The sequence below is a fragment of the Arachis stenosperma genome, chromosome 10 (genome assembly GCF_014773155.1).
Source record: "Arachis stenosperma cultivar V10309 chromosome 10, arast.V10309.gnm1.PFL2, whole genome shotgun sequence".
NCBI lineage: Eukaryota > Viridiplantae > Streptophyta > Magnoliopsida > Fabales > Fabaceae > Arachis > Arachis stenosperma.
Window position 1 is genome coordinate 17347000 of NC_080386.1, and position 14407 is coordinate 17361406.

At 38.5% G+C, this 14407-nt stretch overlaps 1 non-coding gene across 1 annotated transcript; it reads right to left on the reverse strand.

Annotated features, from left to right (window-relative positions):
• Positions 1–5688: 5688 nt before the first annotated feature.
• LOC130958325 (small nucleolar RNA R71) lies at positions 5689–5795 on the reverse strand. Its single transcript, XR_009077453.1, has one exon. It is a non-coding gene; the product is annotated as a small nucleolar RNA R71 (small nucleolar RNA).
• Positions 5796–14407: the final 8612 nt, after the last annotated feature.

Here is a 14407-nt window from a genome sequence, read left to right on the forward strand (position 1 = left end):
TCGATGAATTGAGAACCCACTATTATGAGCTTCCTTCAAGATACTTTGTCGCAGGTTTCTGACATCTGGCACAATGATTTAGTTCTTGAACCTTCACAAACCATCCTGACCTTCTGATACTCTCCACTGTTTTCCCTGTTTAACTGCCGGTAATACCTTATGTAACGCTTCACTATCTTGATGAGCCTTCAGAAGTTCTGATTTAAAATCACTTGAAATCTGTAACTGACTCAAACACAGAATTCCAGATTCTTCTCTAACTCCCAAATTTAAACCTTGAAATGCCTTCAGTAACTCTTTCTCCCATAGCATCATCCAAGATGCATATAAAGACTTCCGACTCAAAGTGTCTGCCACAACGTTCGCTTTTCCTGGATGATAATTCAATTCAAAATCTTAATCTTTTAGAAGCTCCATCCATCTCCTTTGACGCATATTCAACTCTTTCTGCTAAAAAAGATACTTCAAACTCTTATGATCTGAAAAGACATGAAACCTAACGCCATCGAGATAATGCCTCCAAATTTTCAGAGCAAACACAACAGCAGCAAGTTCTAAATTATATGTCGGGTAGTTCATCTCATGCGACCTTAACTGCCGTGAGGCGTATGCTACAACATTCTGGTGCTGGATCAGAATGCGTCCTAAACCCTTCAGTGATACATTACAGTACACTTCAAATGGTTCACATGGTTCAGGCAATACCAACACGGGTGCAGTAGTCAACCTGTGCTTTAATGCTTAAAAACTCTCCTCACATTCCGGAGTGCAGACAAAAGGCGTATCCTTCCTAGTCAACTTAGTTAAAGGTAAGGCGAGCTGTGAAAATCGCTTAATGAATCTGTGATAATACCCTGCCAGCAGAGACGGATCCAGAAATGATATTATGGGGGCCAAAAACATATATAATATTAAAAATTATGTAAAAAAATTATATAATATAAGATGTGTTACAAAAATATACCGACAGAGAATATATTTTAAAGTAAAAAAAATATGTGTATACTTTTTATTAACGAAGTGGTCGAATCTTCGTATCATAAAATTCACCAATAATAGAATTTGTGTCAAATTTTTCAATAATTTTCTTTTCAATATAACTAAAAGACAATTAGTAAGAAATTCATCTTTTATTTTGTTTCTAAGTTATTTTTCACAATATTCATAGTTGAAAAAGATCTCTTAATTGTAGCAGTTGAAACAGAGAAAATTAATACCAAATGAATAAAACAAGACGGCCACAAGAAGAAAAAGAATTCACTTTATGAGATTTGAAAATTTTTATTTAATTAAAAAGTACGAGTAATAATATCTTTTTCAGATTTCTTTAATATTGTTACTTACTTTGTAGATATTAAAAATTATTAATATTTAAATTAGACTGAACTTTTATTTATACTAGACAAAATAATAAATAATTTTTTTAAAAAAATTAAATTATACATAATAACTTATTACTATTAAAAAAAGTTGGGGGGCCGAGGCCGCCACTCGCCATTCGCCCCCCCTTTATGTCCGTCCCTGCCTGCCAGACCTAGGAAACTCCTAATTTCTGTCACTGAAGTTGGTCGCTCTCAATTCATCACCGCTTCCACTTTAGCAGGATCCACAACTATTCCCTGCTTACAGTGTAAGCAAAATAAGATTATGAAACATATTTCCATAATAATTTTTATAATTAATTATTTAGTATATAAAATATTTATTTAATTTTTTTAAATAAAAAATCATGAGTTATAGAGGATTTTTTCCCTATTTTTAATTACAGTGTTAAACTATGGGGATGCTGATGAGCGGATAATTTATACACTTTTTGGCATTGTTTTTAGTATGTTTTTGGTATGATATAGATAGTTTTTAGTTTATTTTTATTAGTTTTTAGTTAAAATTCACTTTTCTGGACTTTACTATGAGTTTGTGTGTTTTTTCTGTGATTTCAGGTATTTTCTGGCTGAAATTGAGGGACCTGAGCAAAAATCTGATTCAGAGACTAAAAAGGACTGCAGATGCTGTTGGATTCTGACCTCCCTGCACTCGAAGTGGATTTTCTGGAGCTACAGAAGCCCAATTGGCGCGCTCTCAATGGCGTTGGAAAGTAGACATCCTGGGCTTTCCAGCAATATATGATAGTCCATACTTTGCCCAAGATTTGCTGGCCCAAACCGGCGTTCAAAGTCACCCTTAGGAATCTCAGCGTTAAACGCTGGAACTGGCACCCAAATGGGAGTTAAACGCCCAAACTGGCATAAAAGCTGGCGTTTAACTCCAAGAAGAGTCTCTACACGAAAATGCTTCATTGCTCAGCTCAAGCACACACCAAGTGGGCCCGGAAGTGGATTTTTATGTCATTTACTCATTTCTGTAAACCTTAGGCTACTAGTTCTCTATAAGTAGGACCTTTTACTATTGTATTTGCAGACTTTGGTAGCTATCTTCATTTTTATGCTATCTTAGATCATTGGGAGGCTGGCCATTCGGCCATGCCTAGACCTTGTTCTTATGTATTTTCAACGGTGGAGTTTCTACACACCATAGATTAAGGTGTGGAGCTCTGCTGTACCTCGAGTATTAATGCAATTACTATTGTTCTTCTATTCAATTCCGCTTGTTCTTTGTCCAAGATATTCATTTGCACCCAAGAACATGATGAATGTGATGATTATGTGACGCTCATCATCATTCTCACTCATGAACAAAGTGACTGACAACCACTCTTGTTCTACAAGCAAACGAGGCTCTAATGTTTATCTCTTGGATTCTTTAACCAGAATCTTCGTGGTATAGGCGAGAACTGATGGCGGCATTCAAGAGAATCCGGAAGGTCTAACCTTGTCTGTGGTATTCTGAGTAGGATTCAATGACTGAATGACTGTGACGTGCTTCAAACTCCTAGCAGGCGGGGCGTTAGTGACAGACGCAAAAGAATCAATGGATTCTATTCCGGCCTGACCGAGAACTGACAGCTGATTACCCCATGCTGTGACAGAGCATAGGCAAACGTTTTCACTGAGAGGATGGGAGGTAGCCATTGACAACGGTGAAACCCTACACAAGCTTGCCATGGAAAGGAATAAGAAGGATTGGATGAAGACAGTAGGAAAGCAGAGAGACCGAAGGGAAGGCATCTTCATACGCTTATCTGAAGTTCCTACCAATGAATTACATAAGTATCTCTATCTTTACCTTTGTGTTTATTTCGTTCATCACTATATCCATATGAGTCTGCCTGACTAAGATTTACAAGATGACCATAGCTTGCTTCATACTAACAATCTCCGTGGGATCGACCCTTACTCGCGTAAGGTTTATTACTTGGACGACCCAGTGCACTTGCTGGTTAGTTGTGCGAAGTTGTGTAATGCCATGGTATTGAACACCAAGTTTTTGGGGTTCATGACCGGGGATTATGAGAGTTGTGAAAAGTATTGTTCACAATTTCGCGCACCAAGTTTTTGGCGCCGTTGCCGGGGATTGTTCAAGTTTTGAGCAAGCTTTAGGTCCGGTAACATCAGTGCCAAGATCCGGCAACAAGCACCAAGTTTTTGGCGCCGTTGCCGGGGATTGTTCAGTTTGGACAACTGAAGGTTCATCTTGTTGCTTAGATTAGGTATTTATTTTTTTCGAAATTCTTGAAGATGAATTCTAGAGTTTCATGATGATTTGTTGAAGTCTGGCTGGCTAAGAAGCCATGTCTAATCTCATTGGACCGAGATTTCAACTTATCATCACAAGAGCTTGTTGATTTTTATCAATCTTGCTTTTGGAGCAGTGATCTGCTAAGGCTTGGCTGGCCTCTGGCCATGTCTAGTGTTTTGGACCGAAGCTTTCTTTGAAAGCTTGGCTAGCTGTGAAGCCATGTCTAATTCCTGGACCGGAGTCTTAGACTAGCATTGCACTGATTCCTGGAATTCTCATTAAGAATTTTGATATCTTTTTCCACTTAATTTTCGAAAAACACAAAAAAATTACAAAATCATAAAATCCAAAAATATTTCTTGTTTGAGTCTAGTGTCTCATCTTAAGTTTGGTATCAATTACATGCATCCATTCATGTGTCTTAAGGATCTTCAAGTTGTTCTTGATGATTTCTTATTCTGATCTTTGAATTCTTTTGACTTGAGTGTTTATGTGTCTCATATAGTGTCAGTAGTATACAAACTGCTAAGTTTGGTGTCTTGCATGCATTGTTATTTGATTCTTGTTGCATTTTGATTTGTCCTTATTATTAAAAATCCAAAAATATTTTTAATTTGTGTCTTTTCAAGTCAATAATACAGAGAATTGAAGATTCAGAACATACAGCAGAGGAATTGCACAGAAAAAGCTGGGCGTTCAAAACGCCCAGTGAAGAAGGACAGACTGGTGTTTAAACGCCAGCCAGGGTACCTGGTTGGGCGTTTAACGCCCAAAAGGGTAGCATTTTGGGCGTTAAACGCCAGAATGTGCACCATTCTGGGCGTTTAACGCCAGGATGGTTAAAGGGGGAAGATTTTGTTTTCAAATCAATTTTTTTTTTAAATTTTCAAAATCTTTTCAAAATCAAATCTTTTCTAAATCAATTTTTCAATCAAATCTTTTTCAAAATCAATTTCTTTCCATACTTACTATCAATTAATGATTTGATTCAACATTTCAAGTATGTTGCCTTTTCTGTTGAGAAAGGTTTAATGTTTGAATCATATCTTTTCTTGTTAGTCAAGTTTTTAATTTTCAAAATCAAATCTTTTTAAAATGTTTTTCAAATCATATATTCTCAATCACATTTTTTTTAAAACCAATCATATCTTCTTAACCACATCTTTTTCAAAATAGTTTTCAATCAAATCTTTTTGATTTCTAATTTCAAAATCTTTTTCAAAAAATCACTTGATTTCTTTTCCATTTTCATTTTCGAAAATTAAGTAATGTTTTTCAAAAATATTTTCAAAATTTTTCACTTAATTTTCGAAAATCACTTCCCTTCTTCTCATATCCTTCTATTTATGGACTAACACTATCCCTTAATGCAAAATTCGAACTCCATCTCCTTTGTTAAGTTCGAATTTTCTACTTCTGTCTTCTACTCTTCTTTTCCTCTGACACCTAAAGGAATCTCTATATTGTGACATAGAGAATTCCACATTTTCTTGTTCCCTTCTCTTTCTTATGAGCAGGAGCAAAGACAAAAGCATTCTTGTTGAAGCTGATCCTGAACCTGAAAGGACCTTGAAGAGAAAGTTAAGAGAAGCCAAAGCACAACTCTCTTTAGAGGACCTGATCGAATTCTTCAAAGAAGAAGAACTCATGGCAGCCGAAAACAACAACAATGCCAACAATGCAAGGAAGGTGCTGGGTGACTTTGCTGCACCTACTCCCGACTTTTATGGGAGAAGCATCTCTATCCCTGCCATTAGAGCAAACAACTTTGAGCTTAAGCCTCAACTAGTTTCTCTAATGCAACAGAATTGCAAGTTCCATGGACTTCCATTGGAAGATCCTCATCAGTTTTTAGCTGAATTCTTGCAAATCTGTGACACTGTTAAGACTAATGGGGTTGACCCTGAGGTCTACAGACTAATGCTATTCCCTTTTGCTGTAAGAGACAGAGCTAGAACATGGTTGGACTCTCAACCTAAGGAAAGCCTGGACTCTTGGGAAAAGCTAGTCAATGCCTTCTTGGCAAAGTTCTTTCCACCTCAAAAATTGAGTAAACTTAGAGTGGAAGTCCAAACCTTCAGACAGAAGGATGGAGAATCCCTCTATGAAGCTTGGGAAAGATACAAACAATTAATCAGAAAGTGTCCTTCTGATATACTTTCTGAATGGAGCATCATAGGTATTTTCTATGATGGTCTCTCTGAACTGTCCAAGATGTCTTTGGATAGCTCTGCTGGAAGATCTCTTCATTTGAAGAAGACGCCTACTGAAGCTCAAGAACTGATTGAAATGGTTGCAAATAACCAATTCATGTACACTTCTGAAAGGAATCCTGTGAACAATGGGACTAGTCAGAAGAAAGGAGTTCTTGATATTGACACTCTGAATGCCATATTGGCTCAGAACAAAATATTGACTCAACAAGTCAATATGATTTCTCAAAGTCTGTCTGGAATGCAAAATGCACCAAGCAGTACTAAGGAAGCTTCATCTGAGGAAGAAGCTTATGATCCTGAGAACCCTTCAATAGAAGAGGTGAATTACATGGGAGAACCCTATGGAAACACCTATAATCCTTCATGGAGGAATCATCCAAATCTTTCATGGAAGGATCAACAGAGACCTCAACAAGGTTTCAATAACAATAATGGTGGAAGAAACAGGTTTAGCAATAGCAAGCCTTTTCCATCATCTTCTCAGCAACAGACAGAGAGCTCTAAGCAGAATACCTCTGACTTAGCAACCATGGTCTCTGATCTAATCAAAACCACTCAAAGTTTCATGACTGAAACAAGGTCCTCCATTAGAAATTTGGAAGGACAAGTGGGTCAGCTGAGCAAGAAAATTACTGAACTCCCTCCTAGTACTCTCCCAAGCAATACTGAAGAAAATCCAAAAGGAGAGTGCAAGGCCATCAACATGGCCGAATTCTGGGAGGAAGAAGAGGCAGTGAACGCCACTGAGGAAGGCCTCACTGGGCGTCCACTGACCTCTAATGAGTTCCCCAATGAGGAACCATGGGAATCTGAGGCTCAAAATGAGACCATAGAGATTCCATTGGACTTACTTCTACCATTCATAAGCTCTGATGAGTATTCTTCCTCTGAAGAGGATGAGTATGTCACTGAAGAGCAAGTTGCTAAATACCTTGGAGCAATCATGAAGCTAAATGACAAGTTATTTGGAAATGAGACTTGGGAGGATGAACCCCCTTTGCTCACCAAAGAACTGGATGACTTGTCTAGGCAGAGACTGCCTCAAAAGAGGCAGGATCCTGAAAAGTTTTCAATACCTTGTACCATAGGCACCATGACCTTCAAGAAGGCCTTGTGTGACTTAGGGTCAAGTGTAAACCTCATGCCCCTCTCTGTAATGGAGAAGTTAGGGATCTTTGAGGTGCAAGCTGCAAAAATCTCACTAGAGATGGCAGACAACTCAAGAAAACAAGCCTATGGACTTGTAGAGGATGTTCTGGTTAAAGTTGAAGACCATTACATCCCTACTGATTTCATAGTCCTAGAGACTGGGAAGTGCATGGATGAATCCATCATCCTTGGTAGACCCTTCCTAGCCACAGCAAAGGCTGTGATTGATGTTGATAGAGGAGAGTTGATCATTCAAGTGAATGAAGAATCCTTGGTGTTTAAGGCCCAAGGATATCCCTCTATCACCATGGAGAAGAAGCATGAAGAGCTTCTCTCAAAATAGAGCCAAACAGAGCCCCCACAGTCAAACTCTAAGTTTGGTGTTGGGAGGCCACAACCAAACTCTAAGTTTGGTGTTGAACCCCCACATTCAAACTCTAAGTTTGGTGTTGGGAGGTTCCAACATGGCTCTAAGTATCTGTGAGGCTCCATGAGAGTCCTCTGTCAAGCTAATGACATTAAAGAAGCGCTTGTTGGGAGGCAACCCAATGTTTTATAATTAACTATTTTCTTTTGTTATTTTTTTTGTAGGTTGATGATCATGAGAAGTCACAAAATCAATGAAAAAAGCAAAAACAGAATGAAAAACAGGAAGAAAAATAGCACACCCTGGAAGACGCACCTACTGGCGTTTAAACGCCAGTAAGGTTAGCTGTTGGGCGTTTAACGCCCAGTCTGGCACCATTCTGGGCGTTTAACGCCAGAAAGGGGCACCAGACTGGCGTTAAACGCCAGAAAGGGGCAAGAAGCTGGCGTTAAACGCCAGAAATGAGCACCAGCCCGGCGTTTAACGCCAGAAATGGCACAAAACGTGATTTTGCATGCCATTTGGTGCAGGGATGACTTTTCCTTGACACCTCAGGATCTGTGGACCCCACAGGATCCCCACCTACCCTACCACTCTCTCTCTTCTTCACCTATCACCTCCACACCTCTTCCCCAAACACCCCTCACCTATCAAATCCCATCTTTCTCTTCACCACTCACATCCATCCTTCATAAAACCCCACCTACCCCACCATTCAAATTCAAACCACTTTCCCACCCAAACCCACCCTCAAATGGCCGAACATCCCTCCCCCCCTCTCCTATATAAACCCTCCTTCACTCCTTCATTTTCACACACCTTAAACACTATCTCTCCCCCCTTTGGCCGAATACAAAGCCATTCCCTTTCTCCTCATTTCTTCTTCTTCTACTCTCTTCTTTCTTCTTTTGCTCGAGGACGAGCAAACATTTTAAGTTTGGTGTGGTAAAAGCATTGCTTTTTGTTTTTCCATAACCATTTATGGCATCCAAGGCCGGAGAAACCTCTAGAAAGAGGAAAGGGAAGGCAAAAGCTTCCACCTCCGAGTCATGGGAGATGGAAAGATTCATCTCAAGGGTGCATCAAGACCATTTCTATGAAGTTGTGGCCTTGAAGAAGGTGATCCCCGAGGTCCCTTTTTCACTCAAAAAGGGTGAATATCCGGAGATCCGACATGAGATCCGAAGAAGAGGTTGGGAAGTTCTTACCAACCCCATTCAACAAGTCGGGATCTTGATGGTTCAAGAGTTCTATGCCAATGCATGGATCACCAAGAACCATGACCAAAGTGTGAACCCAAATCCAAAGAATTATCTTACTATGGTTCGGGGGAAATACTTGGATTTTAGTCCGGAGAGTGTGAGGTTGGCGTTCAACTTGCCTATGATGCAAGGAGATGAACATCCTTACACTAGAAGGGTCAACTTTGATCAAAGGTTGGACCAAGTCCTCACAGTCATATGTGAAGAGGGCGCCCAATGGAAGAGAGATTCAAGAGGAAAGCCGGTTCAATTGAGAAGGCATGACCTCAAACCCGTGGCTAGAGGATGGTTAGAGTTTATACAACGCTCAATCATTCCCACTAGCAACCGGTCCGAAGTTACCATAGACCGGGCTATTATGATCCATAGCATCATGATTGGAGAAGAAATAGAGGTTCATGAGGTTATAGCCCAAGAACTCTATAAGGTGGCGGACAAGTCCTCTACCTTGGCAAGGTTAGCCTTTCCTCATCTCATTTGTCACCTCTGTTATTCAGTTGGAGTTGACATAGAGGGAGACACCCCCATTGATGAGGACAAGCCCATCACTAAGAAAAGGATGGAGCACACAAGAGATCCCACTCATCATGAGATCCCTGAGATTCCTCAAGGGATGCACTTTCCTCCACAAAACTATTGGGAGCAACTAAACACCTCCCTAGGAGAGTTGAGTTCCAACATGGGACAACTGAGGATGGAGCACCAAGAACACTCCATCATCCTCCATGAAATTAGAGAAGATCAAAGAATCATGAGGGAGGAGCAACAAAGACAAGGAAGAGACATTGAGGATCTCAAGCACTCCATAGGATCTTCAAGAGGAAGAAAAAGCCGCCATCACTAAGGTGGACCCGTTCTTTGATTTCCTTGTTCTTTATTCTTCTGTTTTTCGAATTTTAGTGCTTATGCTTATCCATGTTTGTGTCTTGTGATCATTAGTGTCTTAGTGCCTATGCCTTAAAGTTATGAATGTCCTATGAATCCATCACCTTTCTTGAATAAAAACGTGCTTAATTGAAAAGGAAAGAATTGCATGAATTTTGAATTTTATAACAGTTTAATTATTTTGATGTGGTGGCAATATTTTTGTTCTCTGAATGTATGCTTAAACAGTGCATATGTCTTTTGAATTTGTGGTTCATGAATGTTGGCTCTTGAAAGAATGATGAAAAAGGAGACATGTTACTGAGGATCTGAAAAATCATCAAAATGATTCTTGAAGCAAGAAAAAGCATTTCTATTCAAAAAAAAATTTGAAAAAAAAAGAGAAAAAGAAAAACGAAAAAAAATATATAGAGAAATAAGAGTTGTGATCCAAGGCAAATAAGAGTGTGCTTAAGAACCCTGGACACCTCTAATTGGGGACTTTAGCAAAGCTGAGTCACAATCTGAAAAGGTTCACCCAATTATGTGTCTGTGGCATGTATGTATCCGGTGGTAGTACTGGAAGACAGAGTGCTTTGGGCCACAGCCAAGACTCAATAAGTAGCTTTGTTCAAGAATCATCATACTTTACTAGGAGAATCATTAACACTATCTGGACTTTGAGTTCCTAAAGAAGCCAATCATTCTGAATTTCAAAGGATAGAGTGAGATGCCAAAACTATTCAGAGGCAAAAAGCTAAAAGCCCCGCTCATCTAATTAATACTGATCTTCATAGATGTTTTTGGAATTCATTGCATATTCTCTTCTTTTTATCTTAATTGATTTTCAGTTGCTTGAGGACAAGCAACAATTTAAGTTTGGTGTTGTGATGAGCGGATAATTTATACACTTTTTGGCATTGTTTTTAGTATGTTTTTGGTATGATATAGATAGTTTTTAGTATATTTTTATTAGTTTTTAGTTAAAATTCACTTTTCTGGACTTTACTATGAGTTTGTGTGTTTTTCTGTGATTTCAGGTATTTTCTGGCTGAAATTGAGGGACCTGAGCAAAAATCTGATTCAGAGACTAAAAAGGACTGCAGATGCTGTTGGATTCTGACCTCCCTGCATTCAAAGTGGATTTTCTGGAGCTACAGAAGCCCAATTGGTGCGCTCTCAACGGCGTTGGAAAGTAGACATCCTGGGCTTTCCAGCAATATATGATATTCCATACTTTGCCCAAGATTTGCTGGCCCAAACCGGCGTTCAAAGTCACCCTTAGGAGTCCCAGCGTTAAACGCTGGAACTGGCACCCAAATGGGAGTTAAACGCCCAAACTGGCATAAAAGCTGGCGTTTAACTCCAAGAAGAGTCTCTACACGAAAATGCTTCATTGCTCAGCTCAAGCACACACCAAGTGGGCCCGGAAGTGGATTTTTATGTCATTTACTCATTTCTGTAAACCTTAGGCTACTAGTTCTCTATAAGTAGGACCTTTTACTATTGTATTTGCAGACTTTGGTAGCTATCTTCATTTTTATGCTATCTTAGATCATTGGGAGGCTGGCCATTCGGCCATGCCTAGACCTTGTTCTTATGTATTTTCAACGGTGGAGTTTCTACACACCATAGATTAAGGTGTGGAGCTCTGCTGTACCTCGAGTATTAATGCAATTACTATTGTTCTTCTATTCAATTCCGCTTGTTCTTTGTCCAAGATATTCATTTGCACCCAAGAACATGATGAATGTGATGATTATGTGACGCTCATCATCATTCTCACTCATGAACAAAGTGACTGACAACCACTCTTGTTCTACAAGCAAACGAGGCTCTAATGTTTATCTCTTGGATTCTTTAACCGGAATCTTCGTGGTATAGGCGAGAACTGATGGCGGCATTCAAGAGAATCCGGAAGGTCTAACCTTGTCTGTGGTATTCTGAGTAGGATTCAATGACTGAATGACTGTGACGTGCTTCAAACTCCTAGCAGGCGGGGCGTTAGTGACAGACGCAAAAGAATCAATGGATTCTATTCCGGCCTGACCGAGAACCGACAGCTGATTACCCCATGCTGTGACAGAGCATAGGCAAACGTTTTCACTGAGAGGATGGGAGGTAGCCGTTGACAACGGTGAAACCCTACACAAGCTTGCCATGGAAAGGAATAAGAAGGATTGGATGAAGACAGTAGGAAAGCAGAGAGACGGAAGGGAAGGCATCTTCATACGCTTATCTAAAGTTCCTACCAATGAATTACATAAGTATCTCTATCTTTACCTTTGTGTTTATTTCGTTCATCACTATATCCATATGAGTCTGCTTGACTAAGATTTACAAGATGACCATAGCTTGCTTCATACTAACAATCTCCGTGGGATCGACCCTTACTCGCGTAAGGTTTATTACTTGGACGACCCAGTGCACTTGCTGGTTAGTTGTGCGAAGTTGTGTAATGCCATGGTATTGAACACCAAGTTTTTGGGGTTCATGACCGGGGATTATGAGAGTTGTGAAAAGTATTGTTCACAATTTCATGCACCAGATGCCAACTTATAATTTGTTATGATCGTGAATATTGTAATCATCGTGATCACGCATACTAATAGGGGTGAAAATAAGTTAGGTTTTATGAGGTATGGATATTTTGCTGATTTGCTGAGTTTGTATGTCGAACATATTTTAAATACGACATTCATCTAACATGCGTGTCTGCTATATCTAACCGTGTCTTAACAAAAAAATAAAAAAAATCTGGACACACTTGGATACACCTAAATACTATCACATGTCAACGTGTCCAACTTTATTCTTAACATGTATTCTTAAAATAAATTTAGAAATAGTATATATTATTAGGGGCCTGCTACACATACAAGTAAAAAGGCCGTACAAGTTTTACAAGTTATTAGCCCAAATTTCATTAACACGCGCATTAATTCATTTTGAATGGAGCGTAACTACACGTGCCCCACTCAAACGGTTCCTCTTCGTCTTCGTCTTCTTCTTCTTCTTCTTCTTCTTCTTCTTCTTCTCTTCTTCTTCTTCTTCTTCCTCTTCCTCTTCCTCTTCCTCTTCCTCTTCCTCTTCCTCTTCCTCTTCCTCTTCTTCTTCTTCTTCTTCTTCTTCTTCTTCTTCTTCTTCTTCTTCTTCATTTTTTTTTCGATTTTCATGGTTTCTGAAATTCTTCTTCTTCTTCTTGCTGCACGTTCTTCTTCCTCTTACTTTTCTTCTTCTCCTTTTCTTTCGATTCTGCACGTTCTTCTTCCTCGTTTTCCTCTTCTTCTTTTTCTTCATTTACGTCTTTTCTCTCTGTTTTCTCGTTTTTTTTTTCAATTTTTCATGGTAAAATCATTTTTGAAGAAGAAGAAGCAGCAGAAAATGAGGAGGAGAAAGAGAAAGAGTTCTGAATTATGCATAAGATGTACTTCAACGAATTTTGGGTGTATTTTCTTAAATCCTTTGGGTGTATTTTCTGTAACCCTTTGGGTGTATTCCTATAATCGTTTGGGTGAATTCTTGTAACCGTTTGGGTGTATTTTCTGTAATCCTTTGGGTGTATTTCTGTAATTATTTGGGTGTATTTGAGTGATATCTGACTGATATCTATGGGTGTATCTGACTCATATCTATGGGTGTATCTTACTGATATCTATGGGTGTATTTTTCATTTCAGAAAAAATGGCAGGCATTACAGAAATACACCCAAACGATTACATAAAATACACCCAAGAGATTGCAGAAATACACCCAAACGGTTACAGGAATTCACCCAAACGATTATAGAAATACACCCAAAAGATTACAGAAAATACACCCAAAGGATTTAAGAAATACACCCAAAATCATGCATAATTCAGAACTCTTTCTCTTTCTCCTCCTCATCTTCTGCTACTTCTTTTTCTTCAAAAATGATTTCAGAGCTTGATGTCAAAAAACAATAGAAATCGAGAATAACGAAAAAAGAAAACAGAGAGAAAAGCACGTAAATGAAGAAGGAGAAAGAGAAGGCAAGAAATAAAAGAAAAGAAGAAGAAGAAGATGAAGAGGAAGAAGAACATGCAGCAAGAAGAAGAAGAATGTGCAATGAAAACGTGCCGTAACAGTATGTGGAGGAACTAACGTCAACGACGAAGAACAAACCAGTGAAAAAGGAGGAGAAAAGAACGATCAAAAAAGAAGGAGAAGAAGAAGGGATGTATCGCGTGTAAGGGATGTAGCACTTGCAGTGAATTTGGGGGGTTAGAGTTTAATTGACTTGTAATACTTACAAGCCCTAATCGCTTGTACGCAGAGTTTTTCCCATATTATTATTATTAAAATAAAAAAATATTTTAAATACTTTATGAAGGTTCTTAATGGCCTAGAGAAAGAACGTTGAATCTATGACCTTCTTTAATTTTCATTAATAAAGCCTTAAATCAAAAATTGTAATTTGGCCTTTGGTTAGTCTGTGCAGTAGATTATGCAGGAGAAAATTTCATTTTATCTCATAAAATCAGAAAAACAGAATCAAAGCTGAAAGGAAGAAGGTGACACAGTCATATATCCTAGTTCAGTTATCTTATGCAATGCAATCTACATCCAGTCTTCACCACAACATTTACTACAAAAAAAATTATCCATTCAGGCCCACTTTTTTTAAGCTACATTTAAAAAGCGTAACCTATTCTTTTTTCGGTATTTTTTAAGGAGAATAAGAAACACATATGTGGCATCACTTGAAAAATGTCTTCTTATATATTAAAAGAATCAATTATAAAGTGTAGCCTTTGCTTAATATCTATGAAGATACTTTTCTAAAAAAAAAAAAAAACGTTTTTAAAGAGTAACATATTTAATATATTTTGGGTGTGTTTTAAAAGCGTCTCCAAATATAAAACAAACCAAATAAACACTTAGCAAAAATT